This window comes from Ischnura elegans, chromosome 2, assembly GCF_921293095.1.
Source record: "Ischnura elegans chromosome 2, ioIscEleg1.1, whole genome shotgun sequence".
Taxonomy (NCBI): domain Eukaryota; kingdom Metazoa; phylum Arthropoda; class Insecta; order Odonata; family Coenagrionidae; genus Ischnura; species Ischnura elegans.
Window position 1 is genome coordinate 14,493,976 of NC_060247.1, and position 17,519 is coordinate 14,511,494.

General features: G+C 40.4%; 1 protein-coding gene across 3 annotated transcripts in view; it reads right to left on the reverse strand.

Moving 5' to 3' along the window:
* The window catches only part of LOC124153420 (Krueppel-like factor 8), an 892,525-nt gene that overhangs the window by 533,432 nt on the left and 341,574 nt on the right, over window positions 1-17,519 (reverse strand). The window lies entirely within an intron of this gene.

Sequence of the window (17,519 nt, forward strand, 5' to 3'; positions counted from 1 at the left end):
TAAAGCCTCTTGTCATCGGGAAATCAGCTCGACCACGATGCTTCAAAAACGTTGAAATTGAGAAGCTACCGGTCAAATGGAGACATAATAAAAAGCATGGAACACGGCATTCAATCATGGAAGAGTGGCTTAAAAGTTTCAATGCCGAAATGAAGAGGAAAAATATGAAAGTCATACTTTTCCTTGACATTGCAACCTGTCACCCTAAAATTCACCCTGCGAATGTGGAGCTAGGTTTCCGGCAAACACAACAAGCATCACTCAGCCAATGGATCAGGGAGTAATTAGATCGCTGAAGGCACAATATAGGAAGTACATGATGCGACCATTAATAGCTGCTGCAGATACTGCGAATTCAAAATCGGAGGTGATAAAAAATATCAGTGCTGGATGCCATTAGTTGGATTAATTCGGCAGGGAAAGACATTAAAACATCAACTGTTAAATAATGTTTCGCCAAAGCTGGAATTCTTCCAGAACTGATCCCTGAGATAGGTAAGGAAAATAATTTACAACCTAATATATCACCAATGTAAATGCATATTTACGCATTTACATGCTAATATATATGACCTTTGCTATTTTAGAGCCAATTGTGGATCTAAGCGAATTGCAGCAAGTAATAGGCATTGACATGAATGCTAAGAGATTTGTGGATTTCGACAACGATCATCTCACGAGCGATGAAGATGGTTCCTTAGCAGCTAATAATAAAGAAGACGAAAGCTGTGATACCAACGATGAAGTGACCTTAATATGTGAAGAAAATAAAAAATCGTATAGAGAAATGTTGGTCTCATTAAAAGAATTAGAAGAATGCAGTCTCAACAAAGGTAACACTGATTTGTATAACATCTTACATGGGGCCATTGGCAACGTAGAAAATTGCATTCTACAGGAAAAAAGGAAAGACAGACAAAAATGACTGATTACATCAAATAAACAATTTAAAAATAATGCGATGCTGTTCTTTTATTGTTTCATTATAATTTCGTCTACGTGTAGAATTTGAGTCAAACCAACCTTTAAGGCAACACATGCAATAGACGTGATATGACTTTCGCGGTCTTTTTTGAATTGTCAGACCCTGAGTTAAGCGGAATACTGTCTTATCCGGAAAAAAGTGAAGGGCCCGAGAGATTCCGCTTAGGACAGGTTTCACTGTAATAGTACCAAATGTTAATAGCCGGTTCAAAAGAACATTTTACATATCTAAGGTTAAAACAAATTATTGTTCCAATACGCCAATACGAAGGATCTGTGTACTATATAACAAAACCTTCAATGATTTAGACCTGTATCAAAAGAAAAACTGCTTTTTAAAAGATGTTAAGAATATGTTTCGCGACTGTGATAGTATTTAGTTAATATTTTTACCATTTGTTATCATGATTGTTACTTTTTTTGTGGCTGTGACCAATTTATTTTCTATTTTTTGTAGTTATAATCATGTATTGTTCGCCCTATAATTATGTACATGTTGGGCGAACATTAAACATAATAAATAAATAAACATAATAAATAAATAAAAATGTCGAAAGCCTTCCTCGGTCTAGGGCGATACACTCTCATTTTCAGACTCCGGTTCTCTCTGCGTGCACGTTAAATGGGGATTGCAGAAGACTATTCACTACAGGAATAAAAAAATGTAAAAGTCAGCAACAAAAAAATCATCATATTCGTCAAAGTGAAATATTTTACAGACGGAGAAATCGTTTTCAAGTCTCGATAATTCATTTAAGAAAAAAACTGAGAGAGTTAGCAGCGCGCGACCGTCCTAGGTGGCTCGAAAATTTCTGATAATATTCCGGTCACTCGAAAAGAGCGAAAATATTAATGAAGCCCGAAACAATGGCGTGAAAAAATATGGCTAAGAGAGAAAAAAAACAGCGAGCGGCTAAGCGGAGATGCCTAAAAAGATGACCGCCGTTAGCGAATCCGGACAAAGGCGTTGAAAGCGGCATAAATCAGTTTGGAAGAGATAACGGGAGGGATGGAAAAAAAACAAACGAAGAGGTGGGAGAGAGAAAGTGAGGCGTTTTTGGAGGCATTTCAGGGGAGGGACGCGAATGGAAATGACGGCGCCGTTCAACGGCTGGCGACAACCCTTACAGGTGAAGGATTATTATTAATCAGTTATTTATTGTCCTTCAAAAAAGCCATACTTTTAATCCGGATCCAGAATCGAATTTCCATTTTTTGGACTCCAATGGGCTCAAAAATATATGCTCTAATATGATAGGTGAAGTTGATTAATATATTTGATAGTTGAAAATTAACAAATAGTGTGAAAGAGGCGCAGTGCAGGAAATGTCAGAGTTAGCGACGAATGATGAGAGGAGAATGTGGGATCAATTATGACGCTTAAAGTACATTACTTACACGATATATTATAATCACTCTTCAGCTTAGTAAAACCACTTGTCTGTTTCCACACACTTTTCTTTAAACCGACCATGGTTTCGGCAACTCGTGCCATTATTAAGGTACCTTGATAATGGCACGAGTTGCCGAAACTATGGTAGGTTTAAATGAACGTGTAAGGAAAGAGACAAGTGGTTTTACTAAGCTGAATATCGAAGATTTCCACAGTATCACGCCGGACACTGTATCTTTTATAATCACTCTCTGTAAATGGTGCTTGCGAATCAGAAAAATCATGAGAAGACGATTTCCATTTGTACTTACCATCAGTCTCACACTGAAATGTTCTTCCTCTGCTATTACAAAGGGGAGCAGAAAAGTTTTGGGAGGCCAGTCGTCAGCGGAATGGATATTAGATTGCACGTTACCCTCGTTCGAGGCGCAACAAACCATGCGAGTGCCAAGTTCATTCGTGAAGCAGGGCATAAATTTCGATATTCATTGCGTTTCTCTCATTTTCTGAAGCTGCAGAGGATGGCACTGGAACAGGTATGCCGAGCACACGCAGTGTTCTTCGTATTTTGTCACTCCGCAGCCGCTGTGCGACAGCTCAAGCTCTCAAAGTGACGGCAGGCCAGTGGGAGGGATGAGCACGACGCGACGCACGCCCCTAATGTCTCTCTTGCACCCTGCGGCGCCAATTTGATCTCGAGCAATCCGCTCGGAAGCGCCCGGCTCAACCATCTCTCCACTCACGGAGAGCACAAGCTGCAAATGCTTGGGAGCAAATCCATCGACCGACGAATTAGCAACGAAAAGGATGGGCAGAAAAGGACTGAAAAGCGCTAACCGATAAGAGATTGATTACAATGGAATTTAAAGCGATGGCTAAACAGCAATTGAATACCTTTGCATGGCTTTCAATAGAAACTCTTTTGTAGATAAACTTACCCATCACAAACAACTGAAAGATAAATTAATTTGAAGGATAAGGAAGGGGTTAATAAACCCTTAACTAAAACAATGAAATTGATACAACCAACCACCAATCAATGAAAATGAAAAAAACAGCCGTTTCTGTTTTACAGGAGTCATTCTTTAAAAGATTTTTATTCAATATTAATTTAGAATTAAAGCATCACAGTTTTATTATGTTTCATCATTTCACGTGAGAGTATAAACGACAAATCACATTGCTTTATCTTAATTCGGAGACTACACCAAAAGCCAACCAACATAGATGGACAGATTCACTTGGATCTTCAAGTAAACAACGACATTTCCAAACGCAAATTTTATCTTTACCTTGCGAAGAGATTAAACCTATCGGAAATGTTTTCCTCCCATGTCCAGTTGCGATGCGCTGCGAAAAAATAGTATCAGGCAAATCAGTGGGATACCGTAAATTATTTTTCGCGATGAATCCACATTGAACCCCTTCCACTTCGATTTATTCTCCGAAATTCGTGCTCCAATTCTCTATTTATTATTTCTGTGGTTCTTTTTCAAATCGTAGGTAATGAAATGATCATTTTGTTATTTGTAATCAACGTAGAACGGTGAAATGAAATCTGATTATTAAACATGGAGAACACAGCCATCGCTACTCGAATAAAATCATTTTAATCCTTCCAATGCATTATGTTTCATGAAATATTAATTATTTGTGTAAACTATGAATGTTTTAACATCGTTAAGCTTTCAAAATAATTATATTGTTTCTCAAAATAGTGCCAACCTTAAGAAAATCCGATGGCGAGATACACTCGTCATTGCGCGGATTGGCATCGCATGTTCATGACGAGCTAGACTCGTCATTACAGCGCAAGGGGTTAAGCAAGAAGATATCCAGAAAGATGCTAGACCCATGCGACAACCTAGCAGTGAGACGCAAATCGTTCGGAATGACATCAATCAGGGAGTTGAATGCACTTGGGGCATTTAGTGAGCGGGACGAGCGAGTCATTGGAAGGCGTGAAATTGTGGTCAAGTGGGCAGGGGAGGGAGAGGGAAGGATAAGGTGTCGTTAACGGGAATGCCCATTACTGCGACGCGACCTCATCTCTCCATTCCGCACACTTCCTGGAGTGCCGCGCCGACACCTCCGTCGCCTTTCCTCTGGACCACGAAGATCTGGGCCGACCGCCGCCCACCGCTCTTTTTAGCGCCTCTGCATACGCGAGGAGAGCACAAACGTTGAACAAAAAAAAAAAAGAAAACCTTTTAGCGTGGCCGGGCTGTTGAGATACGCGCTTCCCGCCCCACTGGGCTCGTTTGTATTCATGCCGAAACCATCCCGGGTTATAATGCCATGCAGAACGATTTTTTTTATTATTTCTTACCTCCCTCCTCCGGCTGGCTGGGATTGAAAGAATGCCAAAATTATTCTATCGCAGAGATACACTTAAGTGCCTCTTCTCTCTCTCTTCCCCGAACAACAGGACTGAGTTATCTTCTTTCACTGAGAGAGATAAGCGATAAGAGAGGTCATCACCGGAACATATAAAAATCCATACAAAATGCATAAAAAACCTTGCAGAAACAATGAAGGCACTCAACTGAATTTTTTAAGATGGTAGGATGAATTTTGGCTGAGCCAAGACTTGGAACATTGCCCGCGAAGTGAGCCCTCAAGGATGGTAATGTAGATACATGTAAAAGTATTTCTTTCCTATTTTAAATTAATTTAGAATTCATAATTTTTATAATTTAGAATTTCCAATTGTCACCAGAAAAGGCTTGCATGAATACTCCGAAATGTGTGGAGGATGTGTAAAAGGCGGTTCCCCAGGTCATGAAAACGTTTTGGACAAAATGGTTTCAATGTCTTAAATAGAGGAAATTAAAGACAAATTAGTATGAGCAAATAGTACATTTTCAAAACAATTTCTTAAAGGCACAATATTATACGAATTTTACCCAAGGAAGATGATATAAATTTGAGAAAACCTTTTGGTTGGGTTCAGGAAACAACATTTAAAGTTAGCATCGACGATTAATGTAAATCCAAATATTCTCGTCGGTATCCTCACAATTAATTCGGGCACTGAATGTACTACGACAATCGACAGTACCAAATGATGGAAAGCCCACAGTCAACCCCAACAAACACTTCCGTTTACGAGCCTCGAACAGAGCTGCTGCAACCCCAGACCGAAATAATGCTGCTAATTCGTCGCCTTTGCCGATCCCAGTCAACGGGTTTTCTCAGAACCTTCCTCTCGCGATTTTGGGGTCGAGTGATTCGAGAAGAATGAGCAGTAAGCCCGAACTAGTGGCTATGTCACTCGACTGCCTCTGTCCCTCCCAGGTGCATTCCTGCCACACCTCGCTCATTGACGACGACCTGGCTCAGGCCATCGATTGTCGCCTCCCCTCTCGCCCTTCCGACTATTTCCCTCGCTGCTTGGGCGGTTTTTTGCATTTGACAAAGGAAAGGTCAGATCAGCGGTCGGTCAATGGAAAAGGAGATTTCAACGGTAGACTAATTGAATACTGATAATTTATATTTAATGAATAACATTGATCCTCAAACCGCATTATCCCCAGATACTCATCACCAGCATATATTTACATTAGCATTAACAACAGAAAGGAACAATGTAATATTTTTTTTACCACATAAAATGTTTAATCTGCTCGCCATTGATGAAATGCGTATTTTAAAATAGGGATGAGAAAATGCGAGAATAAAGTGACAAAAATGAAAAGCAATCGGCGAATAAGTCAATCTTAGAAAATTTACTATCACAATCGGTTGATTCCTAAAAGGAAGAAGTTTCAATTTTTTCGCTGTTCACCTCAGCCTACTCTCATTTCAAACATTAATTGAGTGGGTTGGGAGCCAAGGGGTACGAGTGATTTCTCTTTTCTATACAGACTTAGGTACAGAAATTAGCTATAGAAAACAAACGAGATCAATTAGATGTTTAGTAGTGCATTTGATTTTCCACTCGATGTCAGCACAGAACAGAGACTCACTCGTTTCCCTTGGCAACAAGTTTTGTGTATTTATTCTAACAGTTAACTTTACCTAACCCTGTTGAGAAAAAAAACACTTGTACCCCTTGGCTTCCAATCCACTCAATTATCATTACAGCTATATTTTTCAAATAATGTTTGTGAAAAAAATGTCAATGACCAGCTAACCACTCAATGAGGAAGCCGAGGAAATATATTTTTGATTACCATTGGTGAAAACGACATTGTGAAAAACTATGCACACGGCAACATTTTTCAATGTTTCCAAAATGGCTCCTGGCAATTTATTATGATGCGTATGAGACTACTCAATCAAGCTTACTATGACATCACTTTTGGGTGGGTTTCCTTTCCCCAGAAGAGGCTGATGAGCTAATTACAGGCCAAGTGCGAGTGAGTGATTACATCGCTGGCAGGAGAAAATAAAAAGGCACACGCCCTCAGTTTAAGTCACGGGAAAACGACAGAGGAAAGAGAATAATATAGAGTCGAGTCGGGTGACGTTCGTCACTTGTTTTTTTATTTTATCGTGCTCTCGCGGAGGACGCCACCCACTCTCCCACGCCTCTGGGCAAACAAACGAAATGAGCAAACCGCTCCGTCTCCCACGCCCTGTAAAGCACGGAGAGCGGTGGCGCCACGGGACGCGGTGGTGGTGGTGGGAAGAGACAAAAAACGAAGGCGGGACGGGCGGGAGAATAAGAACGGAAAGCAATTGAAATACCGCGAGCGCGCGAAGTTTTTATTTACGTCGTTTCCCTTTTCTATCATGCGGCACGCTCGATTGGAGACCCGGGTGCAAGTAGTCTTGAAGATCAAATCATGTAGATGACATCCTCCATTCCTGATACATTGAGTATACCGATTTCTGGTGTTTGTCATGACCTTTTCAAGCCTAATAGGCGCTATGTCGGCAATTTCTTCCTGGATGTTGTTCTTCAAATCTTGTTGGGTCCTTAGACGTTTCGCATAAACATGGTATTTCAGAAAATCCCACAGAAAATATCACAGGGGGACAAATCGGGAGATCAGGCTGCCCACTGGAAATCGGTCCTGATTGAGATAAGGTGTTCTGGGAACTGTTCCCTCTAAACAGCCATCGATGCTCTTGCAGTGTGTGCTGTTGAACCGTCTTGTTGGAACCAAATTTCCCTCAACCCATTTAGCCGTGGGAAAAAGAATTCCTGTAACATTCCTGCTGGGTTGCGATCACAGAACTTCCGCTCGAAAAGTAGGCCTCAACGGCAAACGCACGCTCCTCACTAATCCAACGCATGATGGCGAATGAACTGTGCCTCGATAAAACTTTATAGCACTGCCTGTCGAATAAGACCAAAAGCGCTCTGCTACGACACCAACAGACCGAATGCCGCGCATTACAAAAAAGGAAGTTACGCTTCCCTATCCTGTATATTAGTGTATGAACAAAGACGATTGCCAAGTCCTCACTCCTTTTTCCACTTTCTAACAAACAGAGCTTTCTTTCTAGAGCAGCTCTCTATGATGTTCAATACTTGGCGTCATTTCAAGAGGAACTACATATTTTCTCGAAGTGATACAAACGGAAAACCGCGTGCTATACTTTATGCGAATAAACTTACATCCAGTGGCGCAGCGAGGGGGGAGGACCGGGAACACCCACCCCTCGAAATATAATGGAACAATAATTTTGCTTCAAAAAAGAAAGCAAAATATTGAAAATCATGGATTTAAAAGATTTCTTTGAAAAAATGAAGTTTTTCGATTGTGAAAAGTGTTAAAATTAGTTTAAGACCCTCTGCTCAGTACCCTGTTTTTAGCAAATTTCCTCCGCTGGTTTTGGATCCCCCCGAACTAAATTCCTGGTTATCCCACCGCTAAAGACGGCTCCCTTCTCTTATCGACGCCACCATTTATGACATCATCATCATCATATTTTTAACAACTCTGGCTAGCTGGAATTCAGCTCAATCGCCAGCCCTTCATGAGAAGGTGTCAAGAGTGGTGGCTTCAGGAGGAAAAGGTGCGATGCCCTTCCAAAATGAATTCATCCAAGTGAAGTCCAAGCGCTTTAATCAACGAGATTAACGTCACTAGCGGCTATTTACAAATTTATTTTTCATTAGGACTGACGTGCCACTTACTTTAATCGACGAGCCACGACAACGAACGTAATTAATCATCGGAACGTTACATTCATTCACCGAAGAGATTTATTTACTTATTTATTTATTTCTCACTTCCCCGCAAACAGCACAGAATTGCCTTTACAGCGGGGGTTGCAATATTAGCAACAGAGCATCGCAAACATCATGCCCTGGATGGGGACCACCTACCCAGGCAGGATTCGAACCCGCGACCTACGGATAGGCAGGCTAGGACTTGACCCCACCGCTACCGAGGCCGGCAGATCGAAGGCAAGGATCCAAAAAATTCGTAAGACGCACACAGATATAAAATGGGGAGTCGGAGGCTAGCTAGGCTCTGGGAATTATTTTATTCGCAGAACATTAAAAGCGTAAGATTTATTTTTCAGTTCAATATTCAATAGGTAGATTACCAAGGGAATAAAGCAACTAATCTTTCTAATGATTAAATATTGAAAAAAAGACATCACAAAACCAATTTCAGCACATTGACACGTGTCATAGAAAGGAAAATGCGTGACGGCACGAAGGGCGGCTTAGAGGACGGAAGCGCGACCAAGGTAAGGGAGGCATAAATTCTTTGCGGGGACGGAAACCTGTGCATATACATATTATATGAGTTGAGGAATCAATGGAGAGAAGCTCAAAATGCATGAGAAGTGTCTCTTTCGTCGGCTAACTTCGGAAATGAAAACGTAGCATCCTCATCTACATAATCCACGCGAGACTCTCGGAGTGCGAGGCAACGGTTGTATTTACATAGCTGACCGAGTGATAAAGTCATTAGTGCGAATACGCAAGAAAACTCTTTAAATAAAATAACGACCGTGAAATTGAAGCTCGAGGGACTGAAACTCATTAAATTCGGCCCTTCCTCAGCTTCTGAAGTCTCGCTTCGTCCAGCGGAATTCCCGACAACTCCCTGCTAGTTTTATTCATTAATTTCCAACATTTTAACTCCACGCGAGGAGAAAAAGATGACCATTTCAAAAAAAAAAAAAAAAGGAATTAACGCACGATGTGAGAATGACGAATTTTATTTAGAACGCCGAAAGGAATGTCAAAATGAAGATCGATGTAAACATTGAACAAAAGAAGCGGGAGGAGAAGAGATGAGATGGGAGTAAGGCTTTTCACTTTCAAAAATATGCAATAGAGCTTGATCGAAAACGATGAAAATGACATAGCTCCTCAGAAAAAATGGTTATCCATGAGGGAATACTTCTCGCATATCTCAGTGCCATAGTTGGTTTCCTGTAAAATTCGAAAAAGGGAATGCCTGGAATGCGCATCGGAGATGAATCTTGAATATTCAATACTTCGAGTGTAACGCGATTGAAGCATTCCGGTCGGTTTTCGAATTGAAATGCATTTCTCAAGCCCAATCGATTAGGAAGCATTTACACATCTGATCAGAATAAGTTTACCTACAAAATCCGTGACCTATGGCTTTCAAGATAGCATAATAAAACACTAGAAGGGCTTAAAGTAATAAGACGGAGTTAGCTTAATTTTAAATGACAATTTTAGATTTAAAGAGAGGAAAACTTGTATCCAAATTGATATGAACGTTATTTCATTGGAAAATTAATCAGAGCTAATAAATCCTTCCTTCATATAATTAAGGCCTATTTACAATAAAAAATAGTAGCATAAAAATTTAGGTCATGTGAAGCATTCCTTCCTATTCCAAAATAATATTTTTTGCTCCAGAGAAAAAATACAGTAAGTAAGTGTTTAGGGGAGCCAGAGGGCATCTGTGTTAAGACAACCGCCATTTTGAATCACTTACCGTAATCATAGAGAAAGAAAGCATGGAAATGTAACTTTTTAATTTACTAGAATTTTCAAATGATTATTAAATAAAACACTTTAAAAAAAAATACAGCGAATTACGCGGTATTCGATTTATTCTGCATCGAATCAATTTACTGTACGAAGTGTGTCATTTTTTTACCTTTACCTAGAGCAACATATATTTTAATGCTTTCTTTCTCTATAATTATGGTCAGTCATTCAAAATGATGGTTGCCTGAACACAGATGCCCTCTGGCTCCCCTGGTTACCTAGAGATGACGTAGTTTTGCTAGCGGAAAATTAGGAAGACTTAATAGTCATGACGGAAATTCTTTAAAAGAAACACGTGGAGTTGGACTAATAATCGACAATGACGACAAGACCAAATTTATGTCCTTCGGTCGAAACTCTGATAACTCGAGAAACATTACAATTGAGGATCACATTTTTGAAAGAGTGAATGAATTTAAATACCTTCGCGCCATAATCAGCTCAGTCAATAGTGAATCATGTGAGATACAACACAGAATAAATTCAGCCAATAGAAGAATGTATGCCCTGAAAAAACTGCTAACATCAACAATGTTATCCATCAGAACCAAACTCAGAATTCATAAAGCCATAACAAGACCTATCCTTCTTCATGGAGCAGAATCATGGGTTATCGGCAAAAGAATGGAAAAGAAGTTCATTGTCTTCGAAAATTAAGTGTTAAGGAAAGTTTTTGGTCCAACAAGAGAGAACGGAAGCTGGAGAATAAAACACAATAGGGAAATCAGGAACCTCTTCAATTCGCCGGACGAAGTCGCCGAGGCCAAGAGACGCAGATTGCAATGAGCAGGGGAAATAATACGAAGAGAGTTAGAAGTCCTAGTAAAACCTAGTAGTGGGCAGAAAACCCTGATGGAAGACGACCTCCGGGAAGAGCCAGAAAAATATGGAAGGATGAGGTGCTGATTGAACTGGGGAAAATGGGAGTCAGCGAGACGGATGCAGAAGTGAGGAAGAGTTGGAGGCAGACAGTTGGAGAGGCTAAATATCAATTGGGGTATAAATGGCCATCAGAGTAAGAGTAAGTACTTAGAGCAACTTAAACTCTTGCGGTTCTTGATATAGTTTCTAAAAACGGTTGAGGACTAAGGAGAGGGCGAGAGGCAGTTGTTAGTGCTCAAGGCCGTATGACACTTTCCAATTTATTGGCCAATAAATACAATTATTATTTGAAATATTGGGCGTTACGTAAAGTATGACACGCATCAATATTCACACCAATATTGGCCGAAATACTGTTCTAATGTCGCGATAGGGAACGCCATTGTATTTCGATGATTTTACGTTTGAATAAGCATTCGTGCGATTTTTACGCTTCAATCAGTATTGAAAAAACTTCTTTCGTCCACATTTTAGAAACTTCAAGTGAATTTTCGGAACAAATCCAATGTTTTACAGCCAAACCTGATTTTTAGCGAAGAGCTTCTTGTTTTGTCCACTGGGAGTCAACATAACTGACTTCTGATTGGAGATTGGCCGCGAGAAAATAGAACCTGTTCTAAATTACAAACTGTGTCCAATATTGTGAAAAAGATATTGGACTAGAAATTGGTGCGTGTCAGTTGGACCACAATCCAGTATCCAATGAATTGGCAAATAAATTGGGAAGTGTCATACGGGCATAAGGGAGTTTCACGGTGTGCGACTGAGTGTGGATTGAATGGAGAAGGCGCCGTTTGTGGGGAGAGGCGTGGGCGAGCTCACTTCCCGGCTGCTGCCTTTGTTTCGGGACTGGCCGCGACCTTCGGCCTCCCCCACCTCCTCCTTAGGATCCCACCCTCACTGGGCGCACTAACTACCACCCTTCCCACACTGAGTGGGCTCACAGCCATGCCGGAGAAAATTCTCAATACGCGGAATACAATGCAAGACCAAGCCTACGACGAATAGCAGCCAAATCCCAGATTGAAAAGTACCTAAAGGAAAAGATCGCATTTTTTCCTAAAACTTCCGAGGGAAAGAATATTCGCCATAAGATATTTGAGCGCGAAAATGACTTTCAGCCAGGAAGAGTAAATGCTATAATACTAAAAACTGCCCGAGGCTTAAGTTCAAATGCACACCTATAGGGCGCGTATGAAGGCATCCGGGAGTAAGATTCCCACAAAGCCTTGTTTCACCAACTTCCCCTTATATGTGAGCGTGATGCACGCAAATAAATTCGAAGGTGTAGCAATTAAGCTTTACGTGAAGGTTTTGGCTCACTATATTAAGCTTTACGTAAAGGTATTTGGCTCACTAGAAACTATGGATTGTGAGCGGAGAAAAAAAATAGGTGCTGATGGATTGGACGTGTTTGCCTTAAAATGCCTATGTGCTGAACCACAGTTGAGTATTTGCACGTTTTTGAGAAATGATCTCTAAAAAAATTAAACCTCAATCAGGCTAAATCCCGAGTCTAGTGTGTATAATAGTGCGGTACTTTTTAAATGAAATATTAATTATTAAAATGCGCAAAATTAATGATGCAATGAAACACCAGGCAGCCATATTCTCAGAGCTGTGACGTCATTTTGTTCTGTGTTTTCAGGCATACTGAGTTTGGAGACAAGCCATGGATTGGCATTTCAAACGTAATCCTCCCTCTATTTTGAAAATTCATCTCCGATTTAAAATGTAATCCACAAAAACCTTTCTTCGGAAGCCTTCACTTGAAGCAAATTAAAAGCTCATTCATCTGACTTAAACTTGTACGACTGATTTGAAATTAGGAATACTGTGAAGAATAATGAATGTAATGCTTCAATGCAATGAAGCTCCACGACCCACGAATCAGTTTTTACAAGACCCTTGAAACCAGTCTAGGTGAACGGGAAAGATTGCCCTCACAATGACCCACTCCCTCCTCATATGCCTTGGAACGTCGCCGATTTTTTTTTCGCGGCTCTTACACTCATGACCCTTACAACTACCTTGTTTCGCGGGGCTAAAATCGCTCTTTTTTATACACCTTACCCTGTGGATGCCTTCGGCTGAGGGCTACCATGATCCTCTGCCGCAGTTTTGGCGCGAATGGTTAAGCGAAAAAAATGGTTCCCCTTGTTTGAAGCGCGGTGAGGGGGGTGTGGGGAAGGGATTGGAGCCAGATCAAGATCACTCAGAAACAAGTTCCTTCACAAAGGCGAAGGCATAAAGATTTGGTTTCGGGCACAAAGAAATCCAGCCTTAAAATAGCAATGCGTGCAACTATCTTTCTCTCTCACAGAAGATAAGGCGTTCCTCCTCTTTTAACCCCGAGATTATATGAAGTCAAGGAAGAGAGCAATTCTCAGAGACGATTTATGAGTAGGAACAATGCACCCGTTAAATTCTCATTTCCACCGGCGTGGAACTCATTATCTCGGCCAAAATGCACCATCAAAAGGATCTTCCTCGATATCAGCCTTACTTTTAGCGCAGTCAGCAAAAACAAATGAGGTCGTTTGGGGTATCGTTAGTATTACTCTCATAATTTGAGCATGATGACATACATTGAGCAAAAATAGATACATTTATGGCTAGCGAAGCAAAAAGTCTGTTTCAGTAACTAATTGATATCTTTAATATCTATGTGTAATGAAAATACAAAGTTCATACTAAATAAGGAATAAACGTGATATCAAATGACCATAGGAGGTTAGGGATTAAAAACAATGAAACCACAGCAGAAATTAATTCTTAACTAAGGGCAAATTTACTACAGAAATACAAAATTTATTTACGGTAAAATAGATCTTTCTCCAAAAATAAATGCATTATACTTCAACCCACTCCCACCAATCTAGAAAAGGTCAGTTAAGACAGACCAAAATAAAGGAATTCATTGTCCGTGGAATGTGAAGCAAGGAGGAGAAGAAATCTCAGATTCGGTGAAGACCATTCCACGGTTCCAAGATCAACCCTTAAGCGGAGCAACCCTCTCCTCGCCGATAAATCAACTTCAGTTCCCTCCAATTTGTCTTCCCCCGTTCCCTTATCACTGTGCTCCTCACGAGGCAAATCCACTCCTTGAAAAGCCAACCACAACAACAGCGCCCTCTCCTCCCGCACCACTCCCCAGACCACTGCTGCTCTTTCAATCCCCCACCCTCCCCTCATACCTCTCTCTCGCCCATGGCAACCATTGCATTCGTAAAAAAAAACCAGACCATCCCATCACCTTTCCCTGATTGTAACTGGATTTATTTTTATTCATCAAATTATAAGTGTCAGGGTTACTTTGACTTTATCCCCTACCATCCTTATCCACCGTCATATCATTAACTCACATCTTTTCTCGGAGAGATATGAATTCGTGAAAAATTTTTGAAGCAATTTATACCTTCAACTCCTACAAGATATTGCTGAAAGAAATCCCTTATCTTCGACACGTAGTACTCGCAATTAAGCATGAACAGCTCAACATCAACAACGCGTGTTTTCCAACATGATGTAACTTCAAGTGACTATGGATAACAAAAATGCGAAAACATTGCTGTTTTGAAAGTTGAAGTTTACCTTTACATTGTGTATTACGGCGCGAAGTTTGCGAATCTATGCTGAACGAATCTCGGATAATTTCTGACGTATATCAAGCACAACGGCAAAATTCTTCGAATAAAATTCAAACACAATCATTCTTGAATAAAATATACAGACTGTTAAACAAAATATGATTTCTAAAATAGATCGATAGTAATAAAATACATAAACAAGTCATAGAGAGTTGAGAAATGCACTGGAGTTGCCAATTAGGGAAGGAAAACATTTTCTCGATAAGATTACTTCATTCATGAAAAGGTGAAACTAATACGTCGAGGGTTGGAAACAAATCTCTCAGATCGAATACAGCAAATTTTTCACATACATTGCAAATTTGCTGAGTTGATGCATGATTCGACTCAGATTTTGAATCATATTCACGTCTCTGTATTTATATGAAGCTACGTAATATAATACCATTGAACTCGATGCATCATACTGTATTTACGGAGTTATTACACATGTTGCGCTTATTAAGTCAATAGTAAAGCTTAAAAAATAAAATAATTTGTGCAGGAGTCATTTTGGACATGCAAACCTTGAAAACTCAATAAAAATATTCAATTCTATTTTTTACTACCGTGGATGCAACTACCAGGTACGTCAACTCTGCGTTCATATTTGAATTACGCACTTAGTCCTTCTTGCGTAACTTCGGCACAGACAGGCTGCTACTTGAACCTTCGCCGGAGTGAAACCCTTCCCAGAGATACTGTCAGCCATTAACCTCCGCGTCTCCTCCGCACTGCCAATTCAACCCCGCTCCACCCCCAATCTCGATCTGCGACCTGCGCCGCTGGAGCGACTGGAGGCAATTGCTGGAGCGAAGACAAAAAGGGAAAGAGAGCAGTGTGGCAGGGGATGAGACGGGATGCGAAGGCAGGACTATTAGCAGGGGAGGCGGAGGAGAGAAGGGTCGGGTGTTTACCGGTGGCCTCCCCCTTCCGATGTGCCCCATCACCACCCCTCCCCCCACGTCTTTTGGAAAGGGTGGCCGCCTCTTACTCCCATGGGAACGCGACCTCTGCGAGGAATAGAGGAGAGAGAGGAGAGAGAGGAGAGGGGCGAGGGTGGGAGAGAGGGGTGAGTGGTGTGGAGGAGGGGGGAGGGTCATGCCCCTAAAACCGCGAAAGGGGGAGGAAAGCAAGCTGGGAGTCAAAGGCATTGAGAAAACGAAGTAGATGGAAAATAATTGAGGAGACATAAGGAAAGACAATTACCGTCGTGGAGGATTAATTTGATTAGCAAAGTATTTTTGACCAAATTTTATACTTCCTTTACCCACTCGGCGGCAAAATTGAAAGCCTCATTTTTAATGGGCGATAAAAATTGGCAAAATTCGGAAAAAAATTGTGGAACATTGGGATGTCTGATTATTCATTGACCTGTGAGTATTTAATTTATTTACATGTTGACTTGTAAGACCACACAGTGAAAATTGATCCTCTTACTTCTATTGTATGTCTATAATGTCCTTCAAAATTTTACAGTCATATTCATGCATCAAAAATAGTAGAAAAATTTTTTTGCAGCAATGAAACAGCAATGGTATACGAACCAAGAACCGCAGGCAATGAGTTAGAAAATGATATCCACTGATTTTTTCTGAGAAAAGTAAGACATCCCAATCTTCAAAATCATTTACGAGGAGCCAAGTCTGTAAGCACGAAACCAAGGGTTAAAAATTAAAAAATCATTTGAAACATGACCAACGGGTGGGATATTGGACAGAATTGGTAAAATGACAGCGAGCAAAAATCTAGCCACATAATAGCTATTCCATCCAAAGAGATACTTATAATTATATTTTCAAGAAAGAACTCCATCAGGGTATGTATAAAAATTCCAGAGTCGACAGTCATCCTGCATAAACTAAATCATCATTAACTAGGCAGAATATCAGCCCAAACAATAAATTCATAAGGAAGTTTTGAATATTATAGCGCGCCCATACCAAACGAGTTACACCAAGTCGGTACAAATTATTGATGAGTTTTCAATAGGTGAAGACGGTCTTCCGCTTGTTGACTAAGCATTGATCGATACGCATTCATAAACAAACTTAAAGGAATCTGCGGAAGTATGAGGTAAATATGAAACATGGTATGTGGGATACGTGGAAACATTTCAGGACTAATTTTTCTCAGAAATCCTAAAAAATCGTCCATAACGACGACAGTAGTATGGACGCGAAGCATGAGAAAACGGAATTAATGATAACCTTGAAACTTGACGATATCTTTTGACAAGTCTTAGAACAAGGGACCAGAATTACGCATGATATCAAAATATCATTTTCGTTGACAGAGAAAATATTACCCCATGTCCATAGCTGTGAAATAAAATACATTGAAATATCCATATGATCTTATGCTTGATATTTACACCTCCTATGATAGCAATACGAGTTCAAGAATATTTATAACAGATACATTATACTACATTGTGTGTTTAAATACGAAATAAAAATGAGACAACATTTGAGATTCATATCTAGGTTCAATCCTCCACTTAATCATCACTGCGATATTTTCCATGAGAAATAAATTTGTAGTGACGAGTTGAAGATTTATAAACGATATGATGATCACCGAGTTAATTTATCCCAGCTTGATTAAATTAGGCCGACGCAAACGTCAAATGAAGACGTTATGGCGAAGAGGGTATGAGGAGGTGAAGGCATGAGTAGAAAATAGAAGC